The sequence below is a fragment of the Mesocricetus auratus genome, unplaced genomic scaffold (genome assembly GCF_017639785.1).
Source record: "Mesocricetus auratus isolate SY011 unplaced genomic scaffold, BCM_Maur_2.0 Super-Scaffold_15014, whole genome shotgun sequence".
In the NCBI taxonomy this organism is placed as follows: Eukaryota; Metazoa; Chordata; class Mammalia; order Rodentia; family Cricetidae; genus Mesocricetus; species Mesocricetus auratus.
Window position 1 is genome coordinate 77393594 of NW_024429186.1, and position 25861 is coordinate 77419454.

At 36.3% G+C, this 25861-nt stretch overlaps 1 protein-coding gene across 8 annotated transcripts in view; it reads right to left on the reverse strand.

Annotated features, from left to right (window-relative positions):
- Dgkb (diacylglycerol kinase beta) overlaps positions 1-11400 on the reverse strand; it is a 744334-nt gene extending 732934 nt beyond the window's left edge. For 3 of the 8 annotated variants that reach the window (XM_040743226.1, XM_040743224.1, XM_040743222.1), the window contains exon 1: positions 10733-11205. The gene's annotated coding sequence lies outside the window, so the exon portion shown is untranslated. Of the gene's footprint in view, positions 1-10732; positions 11207-11265 lie in introns of those variants that run through there. The other 5 variants (XM_040743223.1, XM_040743219.1, XM_040743220.1 and 2 more) reach the window with 4 other exon arrangements.
- Between the last annotated feature and the right edge of the window lie 14461 nt (positions 11401-25861).

Below are 25861 nucleotides of genomic sequence, written 5' to 3' on the forward strand. Positions count from 1 at the left end.
TTGACCTAAAGTTAATAATAGCAATTTTACAGTTATAATAAAAATTTAACTTAAATGCTCAAATGGTAAAAACAAAATAAAAAATAACGTGAAGAGAACACTGTTAAAATACTTTTCATTTCATTGAAGCATTAACTTCGGGTATTCTGGGGTTTAATTAGGTATTGCAGGGGAGAATGGAAAAGAAAACAGTGTGGATGCTCAGAAAATCTGAGGGGAGAAGAGTGATCCCACATCTATTACGACACCAGTTTCCACAGTGAAGATTTGCAGCAGCATTCAATAGCAGAAGTGAAAAGGCAATGGCAGAATGCTAGGATGCTTGGTTGAAAAGGTTTGACCAAATATTAAATGTAAGAAAAAGAGCACAGGAAATAGAGTTGGGAAGACAGAGGTTAAAGCTGTCTGTTGGGTCTTGTATGGATGGTTGGTGGAAGGAAACAATGCTTGGAAACACTGGTTCTTGGAAAAAAGGACACAGCGTGCACTCTCTTCTGTTTCATGATTCCAAACCTCAGTGCTTAATGACCAGAGATTAACACAATGAAGAGGAATGTCAGTGCATCATGCAGAGGTTATGTCTGCCCAAGCAACTGGCTTCCTTATCTACACATTAACCAGTTCCTGCGATGAGAACACAGCCATTCATATTTTCCATACAGAAAGAAAAATGAGGAAGATGACAATGACACTGCCAGATAGGTAGGGCATTTTAAAGTGAAGGGAAAATAAAATAAAACAACATTGATCAACTCATTTGCATTTTCTATGTCTCCTCCCAAGCAACTGAGTTGAGTTGCAAAACTGCAAATTCATGATCACCTACTCATATAGTGTCCTCTCAACATAAATGACAGTATGTGTCTTCTTTAACCTTTCAGAATCTCAAACATTTTCCAATTTATTAAAACTCTAGCAGGAAAATTAAAATTCCAAAAGTGCCTTCAACTTTATGTGACTGTTTAGATTATGCCCTGAACCTGCCTTTTATTTTCAGGGAATGTTTCCCCTTGTGAAAAACAAGTATCTCTGTGGCTTATTTTTAAAACTCAGTACCTTAACCCTAGATGTTCATTAAATGTCCTTCCCTTCTAAATGATTTCCATCATGCTCATCTTATCACAGATACGTAAATAAACTAAAAATTATTCCATTTCGGGAAGATGAAAGTTTCTATAAACCCACTTATTCTCAAGAACAGTTTTGTCTTTCTTCAAATTTTCGTGGACAGACTTGAAATGAGTCACAATGCTTCCGTTCCCTGAACTCCTACTCACTCAGCACATGAATTCAGGGGTTTGATTTCCACCCCATGATTTTACACCTTTATGTCACCAGGAAACACCATGTTCAAATCTGACTGGCATTTGTTCAGTCCTGTCTCACTTAACTCTCAGGAAATCACTTTGCTGTTATTACAGGACATTGTTACCTGGCCTTTAATCCTACTGATTTCTGGTGTGGTTTATCATTTCTGTGAAAACACATTTTCGCTCCTTGCGAGATTGTCTACTAACAATGTACCAAAATTATTACTTAATATTATCTTTATTCACTCTAGTAGTTTCCCAGATATTCTGATCTATGCCGAATCTTTCAATTACCAACAACATAAGCAAATGAGTTTTTTTTTGTGGTTTGCTGTTCTCATCTCTTTGTTTGCTATAGGTCACTGTTCACTAAGGAGTTATGCTTCCCTAAATGATGGGAATGCTGGTGCTCACAGTGAAATAAGAGAAAAATTATCACTAGCTATTTCTTTGTAAGTGCCCTTGTCCTTTTTGGAATGAATTCATACTATCTCCTCAACTAAGGTTCAACTAAGATTAACTTATTAGTCTTCTCTCTCCTTGACTCCTGTACCACAGGTGTCTACACATGTTACTGCGTATACCTTCAGGTATTCTAATTTCTACACCTGTATATCACCCTCCACACCAAGATTTAGGAGCTCCCTAGTGTCAAGGTCAGGTTACAGTTATAATTTTGTTTCCAGAGCCATCTATCATTATGTATGTAGGTGCTAACATGTTTTAAAGGAATAATTGAATGCTAATAGATCAGTACTTCCTAACTGTGCTCCAATTTTCAGAGACATTTTAATAGATTCCCCAGAATGAGGTATTCTGTGATTAAGTAACTCTGGGAAAGTTTCTTTTAAAACCTCCAATATACACTGTATGTGAAGAACTATTGCAATGTATCGTTGGTATTTTTTACTGGAGGAAAAAAAATTCCTGATCAACATGGTGCTGCTGGGAAATAAAAAGTACATCAAGTATAACAGATACTTTGTTATGTTAAACACTGACTCTAATGTTAAGAATCAATGCCCATTGGTGATATCTTAAAAATAACCATATTATATAGTCAAATTTAATATATTTTCTTTTTTAAGTGTCCTTATATAGATAAAATCTCTGTTAAGTATCAAATGTTCCACCAAGTAGGCATCCAGGTAGCTTGGATAAAAGCCACATTAGTAGATAGCTTTTATGCTATGCTTTTGTTAACAGGTGACGGGCAGGGACTTCTATTTGGCAAGAGAAAGTTCTAACATACGCTGCGACAAACAACCTTATGTAACAATAGAACTCCCATCCTGGTGTTCAGATCTCTTATTAAGAACAACACGATGGCAAAGTGACTCATCAGCTTGTGTGCTCTTTCTTGATTCTAGTAATTTGGGACAAGTGTGGGGAAGTTACGGTTGTTAGCGTGCAGCCTAAAATGACAGATGAGAGAAGTTACTAAGCAACATTAAGTGCTTGTATTTTCCTATTCTTTCAAAGCTGCCCAAAGCTGAACAATTCTATAATATAAAGGGGGAAGGAAAGATAATGTGGCACTCTTGTTTCTGAGTGCATGAAAATGCTGCATTTAAAAATTCCGAGGATGTGAGAGCATCAGCCTTGTTCTAAATGATTATGTCAGGTTAGGTATAATCCCTTAAACTCACTGTTACACCCCATTCTCCCCATAAGCTATGCAGAGGAGAGCCATTAATGAAAACCAACATAATGGAATGGGCAGGTGGGAATGAGAGAGCAAGCCTAAGGGTTCTTGCAACCAGATTCTTCCCCTGTAACTTGTCTCTCCTGCTGTCAGTATCAGCTCCTGGTTTCTTTCAAAGCAAGACTGTCAGAGTGAATGATGTACTTGGTTCCTTATCAGATGTGTTTCCTTGAGCCCATCCCAGTCACTGCAGTCAGGGTAACTTTGAACACTGTAGGGATTTCTCTGATTTCCTGACTCATCCTTTGCTGACCCTGGCAGTACACTTCACAGGGAAATCTATCAATGACTGAAAAACTAGCATCAGGTACCGGAGCATGGTATTAATGTGTCTGTCTCTTGAGGTGGCAGTCTTAGTACTTAATTTACATTTGCAAGTAGCTGACTATTGGTTTAGGAATCCAAAATTCGCTTGAGGAACAGCACAATGTGTGAGTATTCTCCATCTTTCCTTCTTTCCATTAGCCAGCAAAAGGAAGTCTTGGAGAAAAGCCAAGGAAGAAACACTTGCTTCTGTTCTCTGTGTCAGCAAAACAAGTTGCTGAGTAAACCACAAACTCTTCTTTCCTACTTCAGGTTCTCTCTTCAGGTTAAGGATGCTGTGGTGTTTTCCCATAGGACACTCCCTTCCTTCTAGTTCATATAACTCAGAAGCTGTCTGTCTAGGTGATAATAGATTTCCTCACACAAAAGGAACACATAGGTTAAAAACAGCAGGCTAACCAACATAGAGAAAAACAGAATGCTGTCTGTATTGTTCTACATTGATTTTAAGCATGTGTTAGATCCTATTTTTAAGAATGTTAATGAAAAAAATGAAAGTTCTCTCTCACTATGATCTTAGAAATGTGTAAAAGAGTTCTAATTTCTGAGGTTTAATTGTGTCACCTACACTACTTGGGGCTTGGGGAGTTTCTAATTCATTTCTGATTTATCTGTATTAGTAGTAACATTCTTTTAAAACAATTCAAGAAAATCCTTTTTGTTAAAGTAATAATATAGACAATCAAGAAAGAAAGCATATCACTAATTTCATTAATACAAAACAAAAGTAACGACTGTCTCATATAGAGTCCCTTTAGAACATTTTCCTTACTATAACTGAAATATGGTTCCAAGTCTTCTGGGACTAGAGTAGCTTGTGTGTGTGTGTGTGTGTGTGTGTGTGTGTGTGTGTGTGTGTGTGTGTGTATGGCATGTGTGTGTGTGCTATAAATGTGTGTTGCATATTCTTGTATATGTACATGAATGTGTGCACTTTTGCACGGGTATGGAGACTAGAAGCTGACCTCAATTGTCGTACTCTCTAGATCTCCACATTTATAAAACTGTTGTTTGTTTTGTTTTCTGAGTCTAGAACTAAGTATTCAGGTAGACTGGCTAGTCAGTGAGCTTCTGGGACACTATTGTCTGTCGTCCAAAGCAGAGGGTTTACAGTGGCAAAGCACCATGGGTGCATGTGGGTGCTGAGAATCTCAACGCAGGCCTTGGAGTTGACATGACAGTGTTTTTCTCTTTAGCCTCTCCACGGTCTACACTGTTTAATATTTATTGTGGAATATTCTTTTCTAACGCCACGACATACATGTTTAAAGCATGCATGTATAGGAAATGGATTTCATTTTTTCTCAAGTATAATTTATAAGAAAGCTAAGCCACAATATTTTAAATAATAGACTAAAGTTTAATCAAGTATTAAGGATTTGAGTCCTGGCAGGCATTTTTGAATGCAGTCAGAAGCTGTTAATGGTATTTCATAATACATAAGAAGTAAATGACACAAAATTCAAATTAGCATTTTTGAATATTGAGCAATTTTATGTCCAGTTGATTTTTTTCCAAATCATTATCTGTATTTCTATCTCATCATGAACAATCAAAATTTGGAATTGTCTAAAGGCAAAGGAAATAAATTATAAAGCAAGGTCCAGCTGCTTTGCTGGGGGAACACCATACTGTGATTACTCAGTCAATGAAACTCCAAATATATTTAAATAGCTAACACACTTTTCTTCCCACTTGTCCTCCTACTGATTAAAAGTCTTCTGTGATAACTGATTTATGGGGATTAGAGAAAAGAATAACGTAAGATGATTTGACCTCAGAGGTACTGTTAAATAAGTCTTGTATTTGAAAAGTCATATGATATAAGCAATTCGCATCATCATAGAATTAAATATGTAATGAAAAACTTCTAATAACCTCTTTAAAAGTAGAATTTAAATTATCACAGAACTGAACACATTTCTTTGGAATACAGATTGAAGACAGATGTTTCCCTGTGTTAACAATGGTTTCTTCTTCTTTGAGGATAATGAAGAATGCAAAGTCTGCTTGCAGACATGACTGAACCATAGGTAGTTGTGATTAAATTAAAACCCTGGAAGGTATTATTCTTCAATAAAAATAAGATATAAAAAATCTCAAAGCTTTGTTTCAGACTGGAGAGGTATCTCGGTCAGAACAGTGCTTGTTTATTCTGACATTTACTTTCATTTTTATCTAAAGATAAAGTAATATATCAACCCCAGAAATTAGACATCAATGAATATTTATATTTTATGTTTTGGAAATAATACTTACATTTGTCATATTAAAGTTATCTCTCTATAATAGATACGTCTATAAGAAATTTGAAATATCCCCAAATTAAAAGTTTTCTAATTGGAGATATGAATGGAACAGAGAATTCTACAGCTATCTTCAGAAAAGATGTAAAGCAAAAACATAGTCACACAGAAAATGCCACGTAAACTAAGCTTCACACTACTTACGTAAATTGTGCATAAAAATGAATTTTGTGCTTTGATGTGACTCCCATTGTCGAATATATAATACTGATGCCAGAAAATACATCAACCCACCCAAAATATGTGAAACACACTTTAGGTCTCAAGAATTTTGTATATAATGTTCACAACCTAAACGGTATTTTGAATAATTTTATAGCATTTATGTGAGTTCTACCTATTCCACTATTACTAAGACTCAAGGCTTTACAGTTAGCTTTTGAAATACAATTTTTTAATTTTTCTGAGAAGGGCAATGATTCTAAACATTACAGAAGTGAGTTTTCCTATTGTTCTAGGGATTGAATTAGTTGATTAGATCATGTGATTACTATGCTCCACAACTGTGCTCTGCAAAGCACTGGAAGCTTTCAAAAATAAACCAGTAGGCCTTGGCTCCCGGTCTCATTGAAGAAACAAGAAAATATTCACTTTTACCTGCAAGTAAAACATAGATTGGAGTAATCTCATAGACTGGAGGGCGAGTGGTTAGAATCCAGACAGAATCCCCAATGTGGCCAATAATAGAGTAGAAATTTAAAGCATAAAGATGCACCTTGACGGGAAATACTTTGATGAGCATGAAAGCCATGAGTAGTCTGGGTGTCAAGAAATAAACTGCAGACAGAGCAAAGTAAGCAGAATCAAAGGAGGTGCAGAGTGGCATAAACTCTACCAGGTTATAATAAGCCTGGGCACTTAGTGAAGCATGATTTCCGGAGACAGACTGTCTAGATTAAAAACTCTGATCTCATCTACCAAGGTGTGACTGTGGAAAAAGTCACTTGAACCTGTCATTCTTCAGTTTTCTCCTTTATATAATGGGAAGGAAGAATATAGGTAAGACTGTCAAATTGAGGTTATTGTCAAAATTACATGTGTGATGCTTGTAAAAGCCCTCCTATTAGTAAGCACTCCATGAACTCTGCTGGCATTATATTTAAACCATAAGAAAATGACAGTCAATGAGCAAGAGAGCCAGTGTTAATAATTATTTCAAAGTCAACTATCAACACTTTGCTTCCACCCCTAACAAGAAATGTTACAAATGACAAGAGAATGAATGGTAACCAAGGATACATGTTTGCACACCTCCTTCATCATACATATGTGTGAGAAGAGTTCTGTATCAGTAACCTGTTTGTTGAGCACATTCCTATATTTTCTGACTTTAAGTTAATTGCATTTGCTCCTTGCATTTAGAGTGATTGGCTGACTGACGGCTGCCATTCAAAAATAACAGAGTCAAGAACACTGTGTTTTGAATTTACTGTGCGATGCAAACTTCCTGTTAAAAGACAAATCCTTCATTTCAAATTGTTGACTCAGATAATCCTTAAAACAATAAAATTTTGCAGTTTAAATTTAGCATGATGAGAAAGGCCAATCCTAAAATATTGTTTAGCTCCTAGCCTATAACATTTCCATTTTATTCTTGTTAGTGTTTATCTTCACTGATATGAAAAATCAGTGGCAATAACCAGGTTAGGCTCATTCAGGCCTGACATTTTGTTTAAGTGGACCATTTTGGTGTAATCCTCACTAGTTAAAGATGGTCTTTAGCTTTCCCAGAAATTTTTCAGGAAATGGTTATACAGGAACTGGTGGTTGGCCCTTCCAAACCATATTTATCTTTTTTCTCTATCTTTTAAAAGTTACATAAAGATTGCCCAATGGTAAGCCTCCTAATCTAATTTTTATAATCAATAAACTATATAGACGTTTGAGTCTCTGTTTTATCCCTGACTTTAAATTTCTCTCTACCCCAAATACTCCCAAAGAACTTAAATTTCTCTGGCTCACAGAATAGAACAGGTACACATATTTTTATAGCACCCTCCTGTGGAGTACTTACCTCTTGGAACTTGCAAATTATTTCCTCTCATATTAGCCCATCATCTTTTATTCCTGGCTCCAACCCCAGTTTCATTTCCACAGTTTGTAAAGCCAGAAATTAGAATGGTGACTATGCCAAGTTTTGGACTTGGGGTCAATTTATATTCCGATTTTCATCATTTCTATCCTGAGTATGAAGAGAGCAAGGCCATCTCTCTTACCTAGCGTGATTTCTAAGTACTTCCAAATACCAATGCCTAGGAAAGTGACATACTTAGGCCACCTGATCCACAGAAGAGTCCTTTCCTAACAGAACAGGCAGCAAAGGGACTAGGAATGTGAGTCACACCAGGGAGGCTATCCTATACTAGCCAATCATTTGTCAACGGTAGTGTCTTCAGCATATCCTCTTTTTAAGTTCAGTCTTGGGTAGGATTTATGTTAATGTCTTCCTCCTTGTAGCTTTTGTACCATAAATAAGGCAGCATATTCAAAGTCCTTTACCTGCAATTATTAAACTTGCAGTAATTGTCAACTGTTCATTCTTTGTGTGGTGAGAAACCACAATTAGTCATAATGCAAGAAGCCTCCCAATACTTCCATCTACTTCCTTCCAATAGCTAGTGATGAACAAGTACTCAGAACTCTTCTTTGAGGTTAAGTTTCATGTCAGTGTTTCATGAGGGAGAGAAAAATCCCACAGAAACAGGGAGAATCATCTTCCAAGCTTTCCCCGAAGCTTCCTCTGGGCAGGTGCTCTGTGATAGAGGTATTACTCCAAAGGGAATTCTGCAGCTGCCATGCATGTACAAATACAGCTCTGATCCCAAAGCCAACCAGGAAAGGATAATATTAGAACATCTAGCCTGTGCATAACATCAGGTAGATTTAGATTCAGAGAACAGCTACTAACTGAGATTTCTGACTACAGCTATTTCTTTCAATAGCATTCAAGGGAAATCATGAGTCACAACCTCCTTGCCTAGCACAGACACTGTCCCAAAAATTGCACTAATGGTTTAAACATTAAAATAATTTCGCTGCAAAGTAATTTTGACAATCCCCTTCCCAGATACAGTACCTAGTCTTCTTGTTGTATGACAACACTGTGAAGTATAAAACAAGCACAGTGCTACGACTCAGCTCTAATATGCTTCTGTCTTTGATGAACTCTTGATAAATGGCTATGAGATCTTATCCTGGCTTTCCTATAATTAGCTCAATGTCTGATTTCACGTACTAAATATTTTTAGAATATTATGGAACTGCTTGAAAACTCACAGCAGCATGTTCTTACAGTTTGTGTATGGAGGTTCTCTCTCTCTCTCTATCTATCTATCTATCTATCTATTTCTCTCTCTCTCACACACACACACATACACATTGCTGTGTAAAATGTTTACCCACCCTCACATGGCAAACACGTTCCCTGGATCACCTGTTACGCACTGATTCATAGAGTTACGTTTAGAGATTATGCATGAAAAAAATTTTATAGGCAGAATGGTTAGCTAAAATAATTGGGTATTCCAACAACAAAAATGCCCAACACTAAGTGAGCCTTTATATCTAGAGATTTCGGAGGTGTGTGGGTGATTATACAATACAACTCTGGTTACTTTTTGGCTTGTCTTATTTGGAGTAAATAATTAGACAAGAACTCGGAAAACTTTAAACCAAAATTGCAGGATAAATGAATTACCTCCTGTTTTGTGATAGAGGGTTTCAGAATTGAGTTGCAATGCCCAGAAATTACTATTCTCACTGTCTTCTTTCTCATTTGCAGACAGTGTCTCACATCATAATCTAGAACTCGTTGTGGAACTCTGTCTGGCCTCAAATCTTTGACAATCCTCCTGTTTCAGAGCTGGATAAGATAACAGGTGAAAACCATGTCTGGTCACAGAATTTACCTCCAAAGTTTGAAACAGCTTTGACCTCTTAAACCTATGATAGTATATGTGCAAGTATCTATTTGAAGATCCAGGAGTTCTGGAGCCTGTTTTAGGTAACTTCTGCTGTAACTGTACTCTTTCTTGGAGTAAAATACAGTGAAACAGTCATTTCTCCAGTGATCTTCCAAATATGACATGTCCTTTCTAAATAAGAGATTCTTTTATTTCTCTTTTCTGTTTGTTTCTGCCATCTAAAATATTAATATTGATGGGGTGGGTTTCCATGAGAGTGAAACTGGCCTGATAATCCCAACTGTTTAAAATTAATTATTTCTAGTTTCCCTTTTAGAAAAGACCTTTAGTGTTCTGCCAACATCTTGTTTACTTGGTAATTTGCTTTACAATGGGCTAGCCCTTGCTGACCTATTTTTAAGAGTTGGTTAGCTGCAGTTTGAACAAACAAGCTGGAGTTGTTTTTGAAAGTTCTTAATCCTTCATTTTCTTCTGCCAGGGAGCACAGTCCTGCTAAGTAGCTAACTACAATGGCATCTACATGAAAATCATTCCACTTAAATCACGAAGACTTCGAGTCATACTAGTTAGACAGTAGAGATAATTGCAGCAGTAAGAACCTGGGAGACTCCACCCCACCCACTGGAAAGACTTGGAATGTTTATCATATCATCAGTGTCGCCTAGTCTGTCACCAAGAATCTAGCTATAGGTCAACTTCACGTTTAATTTTAATATTGTAAAAGTAAATAAAAACATGTCTGTTTTGTCTGCTTGTTTGTTTACAAGTTAGTAAATAACTCTGGAATGAAATTTAGGACAATTGGGGCATTTAGGAATCCAAGCCGGCTTCTATGAATCCTCTCCATCCGCCCCCATAGGCAACCTGCCTTCGCATCAGTAACTTTCAGGGGATCACGCCAGTCTCCTTGCCTATAAGCACAATGAACAGAGCCCTTTGCCCAGACTCACCAAACACTAGGTTCTTTGCCGCAGATAACAGTTAAGGCGACTAATAATTAGCACAGGAGTGAGAGACAAAATGCTTTCAGATTTACATGGAGAATACGAAGCTCTGCCTTCCTAACTTTCCTCGCCATTTCTTCTCAGCTTCCCCCCCCCCCCGCAAAACCACATACCCAGAGGCCACTCTAACTGCCAACCAACCATGCTGAGTTGAACTTACTGCAGCGTGATGCAGGCGAAGGCAAGGCGCATCTCTGAAGCGAGAGCGACAGCTCTTCCGGAGAGGAACTGGGACCAGCCAGCTCTCAGGATCCTTTCCAATTCACACGCTCTCCGCTCAGTCAGAAAGCTCCCACACAGCCCGGCTTTCCCCAAGAGCGGAGCTTCAAGAACTCCACTCAGAGCATCCTCCTCCCTGCTGCCACCCCCTTCTAGAACACACCGCCGGTTGGAACTAGTGACTGAAAGATGGAAGTCTTCTTCCAGGCAATGTCACGGGCTGCGTGCAACCCACCACTCCCAGATCATTTGCAACTCAAAAGCAGCGGAGGCTGAGATCTGTAGGCTTCCGGAGCCTGAAAGTCAATTTTGGCATCTCCTCTTCCCCACATCTCACTCCTCCCACTTCACCCTCCTCTGCCGAGGCCACCTCCAGTCAGTCCTCTTTCGCACAGGCTAGGTACTGCAAAGGCTTGCTTCCTTATGCAAACCACTAGGCATCAGGAATGACACTGAATTTGTCAGAGGAAATACCTGTTGTCCGTGCCTAATGCTCTTCTCTCTTGTCTCTTGGTCCAGGATTTGCGTGAGAACGCGTTGATTCGGGAAGTGTGTGCAGTGTGTGTGTGTGTGTGTGTGTGTGTGTGTGTGTGTGTGTGTGTGTGTGTGTGTGTGTGTGTGTGTGTGTGTGTGTGGTGAGGCAGCGGTCTGCGTGACTGCAAGCTACAGCCCAGCCTGGCTGCTGAGGCTGCTGTTGCTACTATAGCGGTTGGAGAACAGGGAGAAATAAGAGAGGGAGCCAGGGCTTCCCAGCTGTTTAACTGCTGTCTGAGTTATGATCAGTTATGACGGTGGGGGAGACAATGCAGGCATTAGTAGCTGTCATCTCGAATTTTAGCTGGATTGTCTGCAATTGCTGTCATTTAGTTTACATATTCTCCCCTCTCCTTACTACTAAAGTGTCTACTCTGACCGGCTACTCAGTGACTCCCCTCATCCATTTAATGCTTGCTCCCTACTGCTTCGTTCCTGCTTGCTGACTGAGAGCAGCTTACAGGAAGATGGATGAGGATCAACTAAGAAGGCAGTTGCTGAAGAAGAAAAAATGGCATGCAGTTGTAACCAATCAAGACACAGATGATGATTCTTAAGCCATGTGTTGAAAGTAATGTATTGGGTAATAAAAATATAACATCAAATTATGTGATTTTATGTGTGCAAACATGCTAGCAATTAAGCTGCATGTTCATGTTCACATCTTCCAATGAGTGATACACTGGGAAAGGGTTGCAATGGTTCCCAGCCTCCTCACAGGCTATCCACTGTGATTTACTAGCACTAGTTTGTCAGACCCAAACTCTGGTGAAGCCTACCTCTTATTTCTGTGGATACACACTCTCTCATTGGTCACTCACTCACTGCCCAACACTCAATGATATGGGAACTGTTAGCCAGCAGAAGTTACAAAAGTGGCTCCCAAATGATTAGCAGCATCTTAATGTGTAGCATCATTTGATCAAGCAATCATTGTGTTCATGCTACACTGCAAATCATGAATAACACACACACACATACATACATATACACCTTTAATGAACAATGCTTCTACTCTATTGTTAGCTTTCAGGTGTCTGAGCAAAGATATAACTTTAAATCTTTTTTATTTTATTTGTAATGCACATATTTTATTTATTTTCATCTTATTATGAACACTTTTTCGTATCTGTCATGTTTGTTTCCAAATTGTAGGGCTTGTATAATCAAGTTAGATAGAAACATGAAAAAATTCAAACCCTGGAAATACAACAAATCCCAAAGAAGGGAAAAAGAGCATAAAGAATTAATAATGTATCTCCTCTTAATTTGTTTAAACTTTCAGGTAAACAAGGACTAATTAATGAACAAAGCATTTATCAATTATTTAATAGATACCAATTTACAAAATAAAACCTTTAATTACAGTGAAAATAAAATATCAATACTTTATTTGAAACATCATATAACATAATAAGATATATCCAGAAATTTTAAGTATAAAAATTTGATAAAATATGATACCACATAATTTTGCCCTTTCGTTGACTTTTTTTTGGTGGGTAGGGGCTAAGAATCACTTAAAAACACAAATCATTACAATGAAAAGGGTAAATTTTAAAGTTCCTTACACATGTAGCACAAACAAACTAAGGGATTAATCCCCACTTCTGAGAAACACATTTTGATGAGAAAGTCTGCTTAATTTCAGATTCACTCTATCAAAGACTTCCGGCATCTGAAAGTCTTCAATGTGTAGTCTTCTAGATCATGGTCCTCCAGCTCATGTCTGTCATCTTCCAGCTCAGGTCTGTCTTCCAGATCATGGTCCTCCAGGACACGGTCCTCCTGCTTTGGTCTCCAACGGGCTGGGATCAACAGCTAACACCACTGCTTAGCACTTGGGATTTTTGTCCATACAGTACGAAAGGCAATGGAACATTCTTCAGATGAATAATTTATTAGATTTTTTATGTTAACAGCTGGTTTTGGTCAAAATGGAAGTCACAAATGATGCTGAAATAATTGTAATTACTATTAAAATCTAATTTATTACTTTTGAGAAATTTTTACACAACATTGCTGAGATTTAGAAAAAAAAACAAAGCAAACCAAAAAAAAAAAAAACAAACAAAAAAACAAACAGCACTCCTGACAAAGTGACAAGCTTGGTAATGGAGGCAAGAATGTTTCAGCCAGAGGACTGAAGACAGCTCCTCAGTTCTTAGTCTTACAACTGGAGGAAAACTTGCAAATCATTGCTTCACACAGGCGTCTCTTTCTTTCTCTAACATATTGCTGTGATTTAGAGTGTCTTTATTTAATTAGTAAAGATAAAAATGGTAAAATAAAATAAAAACTGCCTTGTAAATATTCATTTAAAAAATTGAACACCACAAAACCCTGATTTTTGGTGTGTGTGTGAGTCACATTCAATAAGGCAATTCTTAACCAAAACAAAAAAATACTGCTTACATAATCAGGTATCAAGTTGCTTTTGGTAGATTGTTTTTTAAACACAGCCCCCGAGGCAAACTGATGCTGACAAATTACATGGAATATTAATTTTATCTTCAAAAAAGCGGAAAAAGAAATAGTCAGCTGGTCATAGGGTCAACTTTTAAAGGATCTGGATTCCATAAACATGTGTATTCTTCCATTCAATTTTGAATGTTTTAAGCTTTAGGGAAATAATATTTTTCAAATTCTTAGTCCCTTGATTTAATTCTTATTAACTTTGACTTGAATTGTGAGAAGAACTACTTTCTAATTTGATCACTCTCCTGAGAACTTTTTCATTAGTTTCAAATTTATGAATGCTGTATATAGGTTGGAAGGTTAGAGGGGATACAGAAAAGATTTAATTCTATTGTGTTCCCTTTTAAAAAGAAGAACAACCTTCAGATATTAGATTTGAATGGGCCCTTAGACCTCATTTAATCTGATTCTCATCTTTTACAGCAGGGGAAGACAGCAAAGCAGATGACCAATGCTTGCTGGAAAGTCACATTACCACTCTTCCCACTGAGCTTTCTGTCTCTGATACAAAGCAGAGGCTTCAAGTCTCAGTTAGGTCCAGGACATGCGGCCTTGAGAAAATAGTCTTTTGCAGACTGTAGCTTGTAAATTAATAAACAGAATCACTATAGTATGTGCCCCATAAAATCGTGGCTCAGGTATTTAGGGAATGTAGTACATGTAGACCATGCCACATACACCTAGAAACATATGCCCAGACACAGGGATAGTGGTTTTTATGACACGTGCATCATCTCTTCATTCAAAGCATAATTTCTGAGTTTAAATGTTTGAGTACTTGAATCACACATAATTTTTAATTTATTTATTCACAAAGGAATGTATAACTAAGTAGAAATCACAGAGTCTAAGCCATTCATTTACAGAAAAAAAACACAGTTTTTAAAATCAGAGATAAAAAGAATGATTTCCTCTGTTTCAATGAAGGTAATTAGTGTTTTAAAGCCATGTCAGAAAGCAATAATTAATAACACAAATTAATGAAGAAGTCGTTCAGTCAAACTTTCATTGGTATGCACAGTATGAGTAATCCTAAGTTAGGTACATAACTAAGGAATAACAGACAATGCAGCATAAGAGGACTTAGAGCATGAAATGTGAAATATATGACAGAGAACTTCTAATTCTGCAATTGAACTTTTATATACAAAATTAGCAGGCTGTAATACAGTCTAGTCATTTATTTGGCTCTCTCCATGATGGATGTAAAGTACAATATAATTGATTTAGCAATGGATGTACACAAAGAGTTCCTGAAAATGCCCATATTTTATATTGCGTACAATCACTTTATTATTGAGGTCAGTGGTTGACAACAAAGACAAGGCATATATATTCTGGAGTAACTTTGTCTTTACTGTTTTCTAAGAAACTTGAAAAGTACTAATTTCCTTGATGGAACCCTCTTACCCTGCCCAAAACTACTTTTCTGTTTCTGTAAAGGATTTGCAGAAGTATGCTCACATTGCTCACTGCAATATACCGGACGTTATTCAGATTTTCAATTGCATTGAAATGAAATAAAACCAAATAACAGTTTTTTTGGTTTTAAGAGACAGGGTTTCTCTGTTTTGTTTTGGAGGCTGTCAGTCTAGCCCGGCCTCGAACTCACAGAGATCCACCTGCCTCTGCCTCCCGGGTGCTGGGATTAAAGGCGTGTGCCACCACCGCTGGGCCCCAAATAACAATTTTAAATGTCTCATTATTTAAAGAACAGATTGTTTTTAAGGAATTAATACCTAAATGAAAATACCACCTATAAATTGCAATCAAAGACATTAGTTTTAAGCTCTTTAAATGACTGCATCTGATCAGTAATTTGTGTATCTTAAAGAAAAACACTTTAAGGCAAAATGCAGAAGTTTTTGAGTTCAGAACTTGGACAGCATCTTGTACCATCTTTTACAGTTATTAAAAACTTTGTGTTGAATTGAAACAAGGATTGCTCTAACTTCAAGAAATATGGATGAACTGGAAGGAGGAGCCTGAACATGTGTAATAGGGCTGACAGACACAAGTGATATTCATTAAACATAGATAGGCAAGCAGTTTGCTCTGATGGTATGTTTAATAGCACATTGTTGAAAATGTAGCTACACTGTGACTGTGGTAATTTCATAACAGAATTTATTATCATTATCCACAATACTAAAAGTCAGCCATCTGCACAGTGTTGGTCCTGGAAGGCACTTTCAGAAAACAGAATATATTTCTCCAATTATCCTGCTCAGTCTCTACTGGCTAGGAGATAAATATGGATATTAAGATAATAAAATGTGTTTGCGAAAGAAAGCCTCATTCTAGGCTCAATTAAATCACCTAAAACTGAACTCTACTCTTCTTTGTGAAATTTCTACTCTTACTGTGAAATTTCTTTGCCTCAAGCTGGAAGAGTTGACCAAGGAAAAGCTTAATTATCTATGTGACCCACACAGCTCCATCTGATAAAACCTGTTCCTTTGATCCTACAGTCAATAATTTTTGTCTATGTATTATAACCAATTTTTAAATGAGGTATTAAAAGAACAACATAAAAAGGATTGCTTGAATGAGGAGGCTTTGTCAATTATATTCTATCATTTTTGTTATATGCTATTTATAATCTTTTTATTCTTATCAATATCAATAAGTTTTATGTATTACATTTATTGAAATTCTGCTTTATAGCTCATCTTGAAGCACTGTGGACATAATTTAATTATTTGTGGAGGTGAAAATAAGAGTCTTTTTCAAAGCTGAAGAATAAAGACACCATTGAGTCCAACAATTTGAGTTTGCTATCCTGAACCCAAATAGTGGAAGGAGAGAACCAATTCGTAAGTTGTTCTTTGACCTTTACATGCATTCTGTGGTGTGTGTGCATATATGTGTTTGTGTGTGTGTGTGTGTGTGTATGTGAGCATACACATTAAGCAAGCAAATGCAAATAAAATGTTTAATTTTGATACTTTAATTAATTAATACATGTATGCATGCTAGTGTTCAAATAATTAGCATGCAAATTTAATTCTTCATATAGTATTTATTACATACCTCCTGGAAAATAAGACTAAATAACACAACGGGTAATTATATTTAAAAAAAACAGTTGCTTTTTCCCTCAACTTATATAGCATGAATTCAGAGATCATATTGTGTTGAATGATTTAGCCTAAAAGGACTTCCCAGGTGAAATAGTTTAATGAAATACGTAATCATGTAATCACTTGATATGAATAGGAATTAAGAGCAGGAATGAACTGTCTCCTATTGTATTGACCTGGAAGTGATTCGTTGCAGCTATTTTGAAATTATAGGAAAAGGTCATTGTGTATGGATCTCTCTTGTAACCAGGAGCTTGTAAAACCAGGAGCTAAAGCTGCAGGATTTGATTCCAAGTCTACAGAGTGAGATCTGAATCTATGCTGTTACCTAAGGTAGAGGACAAGAAAAAAATACTATGAAGACTTTATGGTAAATATCTCCCTGGGTATTCCCTATTCTCACCTCTTGGAAGCATTTCTGTCTACCTTAGCCATTGTCTATCTCTTGAGCATACCCTATTTTAGTTTTCAGAAAACCCTGTCTTCTTTGATTTGCGTTGATGTTTTGTCTGAATTCTTTCAGTGGATATCACAAAGATTGGAGAACTGCCAGAGAGTAGTTGTGGGATCACTTTACACTTTATTATCATTATTATTGCTTCATATACATATACAAATTTATATATACACATTTATATATGCCAATACTTGTGATAAGTAACTTATTCGAAAAAAATGTATTTGTTTGTTTGTTTCTAACTGGGTACCACTGTCTGTCCTGTAACTCACTATGTAGACCAGGCAGGCCTCAAGTTCACATAGATCTGCCTAACTCTGCCTCCTAAGTGCTGAAATTAAAGGTATACACCATCATTCTTAGCCCAAGAAAAGCTTTTAAAAACTGAAAAATTGCTTTTATTTTATGCTTACTTTCTGTTCAGAATTTGTCCAACAAAACTAGTTTACTTTTCACAAAGATAATATTTCTATAATAGTCTCTAACCAATAGATGTATAGTCAACAACATCATATCACTTAATATTCAACTGCCTTATGCAATGCCTACTAAGTCCATTTTCAAATAAAAATACTAGCTGACAGAATTTAACTAACTTATTTGAGAACAAAGAATTTGCATATGAGCCAAAGACACTGGGTCTCCACTCTCTGATTTCAGCAACTAAGAGTTAATTTATATTGTCTCTCTGCTTCTACCAATTTATATCTAACATTAGGATGTCTAAGGCAATACAACATGTATTGGTTTAACAAATGTTAAATGAATATATAATGTTATTCTTGGAATGCCAGTGGTACATTATGATGGCTAATCTCAGTTATCAGTTTGTTGAGGTGTAGAATCACCTGAGAGACAGGACTCTGAACACATATGCAGGAGATTATCAAGTTAGCTGAGATGGTGCTCCTCTCTTGACTGCAATCATGGAATACATATTAATGAAAAGGAGAAAGTGAGTTTAACACGAGCATCCATCACTCTCTTTACCCTAAGGTTGATGATCCTGCCTCCATGATAAACTGTTCGCTCAAATGGTGAACCAACATAGTCTTTTTTTGCCTTTTATCTGGATATTTTATCAAAGCAACAAAAAATGTAGCTTGAACATTCATATTAGCTTTAAAACATCTAATATAAGCCGGGCATTGGTGGTGCCTGCCTTTAATTCCAGCACTTGGGAGGTAGAGGCAGGCGGATCTCTGTGAGTTTGAGGACAGCCTTGTCTACAGAGCGAGTTCGAGGACAGCCTCCAAAACAATACAGAGAAACCCTGTTTCTGGAAAGCAAAATAAAAACACTTAATACAAAGTTGTTTTACAATCATAAGACCATTTAATATTACCACATATGCTATATGCATATTTTGATGTATGTGCCAGGTACATGCAAATTTAAACACAACTTATCGTTTTTATCAAGCTCCATATTAAAAGTTGCTTACTTGTTTTCTTGTTATAATCTATTCTAAGTATACACATATTCGTTGCAACTAATAGTTTGTGTCTAATATGCTTCCTTTCAAAATAAGAAATAACAATGTAGAAATAATAGTAATAAATAAAGAAGCTACATAAACATTTAATCTAACTAATTATGTTAGATTTACAATACATACACATACATAATGTATATTATATAGTGAATTGCACTATATTATTATACCTAGAAGTTTACCTATGATTTTCTTCAATTTTGCTGTAAACTCAGTATGTAATAAAGGACCATATCTTGTTTCTGTCTAGTTATTTGAAAAATGCAGGGAATGAGAAATATTGCCCAAATCCACACAGTATTAACCTGCCTTAGTTGGGATCTGTCCAAATTCTGACAGTGTTTAAAGATTTCAGCAAAAACGGTTGTATAATTTATAACCTAATTCAAGTTTTTATATTTTTTTATTTTTCTTCATTGGTATAGTGGTTTGAAAGAAAATAGCACCCATAGGGAGTGGTACTATTATGAGGTGTGACCTTTTTGGAGGAAGTGCGTCATCGTGGGTGCAGCTTTTAGGTCTTTTTTCTCAAGCTTCACTCAGTGTGGCTGTCAGTTGACTTCTTTTTGCCTGCAAGATGTAGCACTGTAAGCTCGGGTACTCCATATGCCTCCTCACTGCCATGCTCCCCATCATGATCATAATAGAATGAACCTCTGAAACTGTTAAAGTGAGCTACTCTCAATTAAATGTTTTCTTTATAAGAGTTGCCACAGTCATGGTGTCTCTTTACAACAACAATAATAAGTCCTAATTAAGACATGGTCATAGGAGAATTGTTAATTATATAATGTATTTAATACATTTTGACAATTGCTAGACACACTGATCTGTAACATATATGCAGGACAGGGCTGTAAGAAGCTTTTAGTTATTCATCAATATTTAGATTGGTATCTAACAGGTTATAATTGAATTACCCATGTCTCAATTAAACTTACAAATTGAGGAACAATTGATAAATCTCTTGTTTTTCTTCATTTTTATCTAAACACTGTGTGAGAAAGACATACCTCTCCACCTGTTGCTCTTAGGAGTGAAAATATATAGGGCAAGATACTGGCATCAGGAGCACGCAGCCATTTCCAGGAGTACTGTGAGTCACTTAGCCTCAAGTGAAAGGGCAATGTTGTTAAATTTATGGAGAGTTCTATAATAGGCATTTCTTCACATTTTTACATAATTAGATATTAATGTATCCTATTACACTTAAACATTATACAAATACCAGAAGAAAACTCTTAAGTAAAGATGAAAAATTTGAAATAAGTTCAAAATACATCCCAGCATTCTGAAGGCAGAGATGAGTGGATTTCTGTGGGTTCATGGCCAGCCTTTTCTACCAAGCAAGTCCCAGAAAAGGCTCCAAAGTACACAGAAAATACTGTCCCGCAAGCGGGAGAAGAAGAGGAAGAAGAAGAAGAAGAAGAAGAAGAAGAAGAAGAAGAAGAAGAAGAAGAAGGAGGAGGAGGAGGAGGAGGAGGAGGAGGAGGAGGAGGAGGAGGAGGAGGAGGAGGAGGAGGAGGAGGAGGAGGAAGAGGAGGAGGAGGAGGAGGAGGAAGAGGAGGAGGAGGAAGAGGAGGAGGAGGAGGAGGAGAAGAAGAAGAAGAAGAAGAAGAAGAAGAAGAAGAAGAAGAAGAAGAAGAAGAAGAGGAGGAGGAGGAGGAGGAGGAGGAAGAAGTAGAAGAAAAGAAAGAAAGAAAGAAAGAAAGAAAGGAAGGAAGGAAGGAAGGAAGGAAGGAAGGAAGGAAGGAAGGTGAGCTTCAACACCATATTGCACAACAGAGCCACCCTCAGAGGCTAATATAGCATAAGTATCTTTCAACTATTTTGTGTTTATTGAGTTATATAATCCTACACTCAATAATATGGATCTACTCAACTTGTAAGAAAAAACATTAGCAATTTAAGCAAATAACAATTGACCATTTAGTTTGCCTAATAATGGGCTTATTGGTTGTATAGTTATGGTGATTCATCTAGTAATAGAATAGAAGAAAGGAAAGTGATACATAAGAAAAACAGAGTAAAAGCTCACTTAATAGGTTATAAGAGAAATCAACACTTTTAACTGAATTAAATACGAAGTATTTGAAATTACATATAGTGTGTCAAATTTTTTCAATGTTTACCCAGACTAAGAGGGTACTGTGATGGCTAATACTGAAAGTTAACTTGACAGCACCTAAAATTACAGTAGTTCACCTTCTTGGAATGTCCATGATGTAGCTTCTAGGTTAGGCTAATAGAGCTGGGTAAGCCCACATAAATCTTGGACAACAGCATTTGAACCTGGGACCCAGAGTGAATGGAAGGGGAGAAAGTGAGCTGAGAACAAACATTCATCTTTCTCTGCTTCCTGAATATGAATACAATGTAATTAGTTGGCTCACCCTCCTCCAGCCAAAGCATGATGGACTGTGGTCTCCAACTGTGGGCCAAAATAAATACTTCCTTAAGTTGCTTTTTTCAGATAATTTGTGACAGCAGCAAGAGAAGTAACTACTGTGGGTGACATTCCCAAGGCTAAATACTGTTGTTTACATATGTTGTACATGCCTCATTCATGATCAGATCACTTTTCTATATCAATAGTGGTCCCAGCCTCCATTTAGGAAATACAAGTGTGACTACCTCCCTTCTTATAGACCATGATTCATATTGTCATGCCAGAATATCCTCCTTTGCTTAAGTTGTACCTCAATTCTTTAAAGTACTGGCCTTATCTAAGTTTTCAAAGTTAATTATTCAATCTCATTTCCTTCTGAAATCTTGGATTTCTTCAGACTCACACTGTGTTCAGCATTCTAACTCAAACAGAAGACAGTATACATCACTTCAACAGGAAATGTGATCTCACACAGCCTGCTAAAATTCAGCCTTACACACAATGTTCTAGCACTGTGATCTTCTACAACTGTATGTCATTTTCTGTCACACATGACTCAAGGTATATATATATTTTTTGTCTTGGGACATTTTCTTGCTTTGCCTGGCAAACAGCAACACTTCACTCTATTCACTTCAGGCCCTTCCCTTGGAAGACATTGTTTAAAATAATGATTGATCTCCTTATTACTGACATTCAAATATTTGACTTCTTAATGTAATGCAGATAATTAATCCTCGAGAAAATACAATATGGCAAATACAACACACAGCCAGGACCTATCCATATAGTATTAATTTTGACACTAAAGCATGACTACCTCTGTTTTATTACCAAACACATCATGTTTCTTTGTTTCCTCTTTCTTGTTTGTACAGAAACACTCATGCTACCCAAGAATATTTTATCACATACTTTAAGAAGAGCCATTTCTATTATTACTGCTATATTTAGCTGTCTTTGAGATTGAGATCTCTCTACTTCAGGTCTAGAGTAGATGGAATTATAGGCCTATGTCACCAGGCTTTATTATATGTTCATTTTATAGAACAAAACAATTACTAAATAGAAATAAAACAGTGATTAATGTTAAAGCTTACAGTTAAAATGGCAGAGAGCATTTAAGAATGTGTACTGTAAAGAGAAAGAGGAAAACTGTGAGGAAGTTAATAAATTCTAGAAAACAAAATCCTTAGTGCTGTGATAGAAATGAAGTCAATTTACTATAGTCTCATCAGTACATTGAGCACAGGTAAGATAATTGGAGGGCTTAAAAATATTACAGAAGGTTTCACCTGAAATTGAACACAAAACAAGCAAGAAAAAAGGTAAACAGAAATACAAGTACTCAGGATGTTTGCAATTGGTATTTATTGTTTGTTTATCGATTCTTTTGTTGCTTGTGCCCCAGCTGTTGTAAAATGAAATATTTCATCTTGCCCTGTCTTTTTTATGCCTAAGTCATTCTCTATAAATTTATATTATGTCACACAAATTGCATTTTGTCATTTTATGTATTTCTCCACTTTGAAGTGTAGTATGTCAAAGTCTAATACAGTTAGTTTTGCTCTATTCTGATTAGTTATTGGTTGCAATGTTCTTTTCTCTTTATAGTTATTAACACAAGTCTTTATACTTACAGAAGTTTTCTTGTTCACAACACGTCTGTTATTTACTAATTCATTTACTCAGTGTAACTTTCAAGTTTTGTATATAATCCTATTTGTTTAGATCAGCCACATTTAAAATGGGTGTTAGTTGAGACTGGTACCTACCACATGTTTTTGACTGCTTTTTTGAATTCCATCTTTATTCATTTTTCCTTATATCATTTTCTCTCATTTTCATTGAACCTTTCTCTAATGCTATTTTTAAATTTTTCATCATGAATTTTCATATATTTTGAAAATATTCTTTCTTCTCCCACAGTTCCTCCCATCACTTCCCTATCCAACAACTTTATGTTTCTTCTCTCTTAAAAACAAACAAAATTGCCGGGCAGTAGTGGCGCACGCCTTTAATACCAGTACTCGGGAGGCAGAGGCCAGCCTGGTGTACAAGAGCTAGTTCCAGGACAGCAGGACAGCCTCAGAAGCCACAGAGTAACCCTGTCTCGAAAAACCAAAAAAAAAAAAGAAAAAGAAAAAGAAGAAAAGAAAAGAAAAGAAAAAAACACACAGAATTAACATAAAATAAAAATGAAAAAATAAGCCAAAACCCAAAACAAAAATCTTTAAAACAAAAACAAACCAAAAAAATAATGACAGAAAAAAGCAAAAACAAAATAAAAATAAATGTAATAAAAAGTACATAAGACAGTAATTGGAGTTTGCTTGGAGGTGTAAAGAGAACTGATAAAGAAGCAAAAAACATTACAGGAAGATGCAACAGTCCTTGTATGTGCCTCCTAACAGGGCACGAAATTCATGAGGCAGATACAGCAGGGTAGCCCTGACATTGCTGTGAGACATTGGGTGACTGTCCAGTTAGCCTGCTGTTTCTGTCTTTGCTTGCACCTTCAGGAAGTCACATGCTCACCCTTCCTACCTACCCTAGTAATGTTATTTTCCTTCTCAGGTCTTCGATAAGGCTAAGACTAGACAGTCACAGCTATATCCTCTCTTATCTTAGATACTAGACTTAGAGTTTCCAGATTAGGACTGCTATCTGAGTACTCTCTGTCATGCCATTACATGCCATTACCCTGAAACTGGACATGTAGTATGTCTGTTGCTCAATGTTGCTCTTTCTGGTTGTAGGTTTTAATCTGTGTATGCTTTTGCCTTTCCTTTGATGGGAATATACTTGATTCTTGTCATTGTATATAGTTTTGCATCAGACTTAAAACCTTCTCCCTTAGACATAAAGGGGAATGATAGTAGCATCTCACCTTCCCAGTGCATTTGTGTTAGTGGCCACACCCCTTTGGGCGTGAATTCAGGGGCAGACTTGACCAGAAGGTAGAGAACCACAGGATGAGCTCTCTCTCTCTTTGGTTGAGGATCGCAGAAACTACATCTCCTGGAGCAGGAAAGCCTCGGTGGTGCTTTTCTATATTCTGTGTAAGTTGTTCCCCTATAAAAAACCCATTTATCATTTATCTTAGGTCTAGTGAACTCATTAATGCCCCGTCTTCAGAGACACCCCCATTCACATACTCAGGAGTGCCATAAAAACATAAATTGATACCATAGGCACATAGGAGGTGGTGCAGACTTGTGTAAGCCTTTTGCTTGCTGCTTCCGTCTCTGTGAGTTCATATCAGCTTTGCCTACTTGATCCTGATGGCCTTGTTCTACTGGTATCCTCCATTCCTTTCTTTGGTCATTTTCCCCAGGACTGCTTGTGTGCTGAGGGGGGAGGATTTGATGGAGCCATTTCATTTGAAACTGAACTCACATGCTTTTGTATGGCACAAGAAAAACAGTCTTCAGATAACTTTTAAGAGATTTTAAATTATGTGAATACATAAATACAATATGAATCAATATCTGTGAGCTACAGCAAAACTAAGTCTAACAGGTAGTATTGATAGCACTGAAGCAATATATTAAAAAGATTTAAAATTTGTCATCTAAACTTCTATCTTAAGTGCCTAGATAAAGTAGAGCAATCTGAAAAAAACAGTAAGGAAATTCAGAAATTAGAGTAACAATAAAATGAAAAACACTTGTGTAACTGTAACCAGAGAATACCTTTAACTTGATATGTCTACATCTGGCATTATCCTTTATCACAATTATAAGTGAAAAAATAAACATTTCTTGTTAAAGTCATTACTCAAGACTGCATTGATGCTCCTAAACAAGCCAGTTGGGAAATAAATTTAAATTTTTCTTTGTAGTTACATGAGTGTTTAGATACATCTCAAAAAATTGACAAAATGTATCCTGGAACAAACAATTAGGTGCACCAAGCAAGGTAAAATTATAGGGAAAAGAATTTTGTACAGAAATTTATACATAGTACATTTATGTTTATATATAATATAAATGTAAAATGCATGCTAAATGAATTATATTCGTAAAGTCATCTATATACACTAATTATATAAAAAATGTATATAATTAAAAATTCTTTGTATTTACCATCCCCAGATAAATTAGAATATGAATATTATAACACAGTGTCATTTGAATGACTAAGTCAAATTCTTAGGCAAGTAACTAAATCACCATACAGAATATATGTGAAAACTCTGTAAACCTCTAATAAATGAAGTAAAAGAAGATCTCTAGAAATTAAGACACACTTGATGAAAAAAGACAATATTTTTGTAGAAGTTCTTCCCAACTTAATTCCTAGAGCTGAGTCATCATGAAGAAAACTCTGGCCAGTTATTCTATGGATGCTGATGAGATATTTTTAAGTGTTTATGAAAAGCAAAGTATTAGTAATGACTATCACGTAATAGTAAAGATGAACATAATTGAAGATTGGCCTTGGGTGACATTAAGACATACAGTAAGTGTATCTAGATACCATGACAAGAAGGGTAAAGACAAAAAAAAAACAAGTAAAGAAATCAAATAAGGCATCCAGACATGTGCTCACTGAAATACAGTATCTCTTTGAGAAAGATGTAAAGGCAATTCAGTGGTTAAACAGTAATTTCCGGCAGTGTGGTCAAAGCA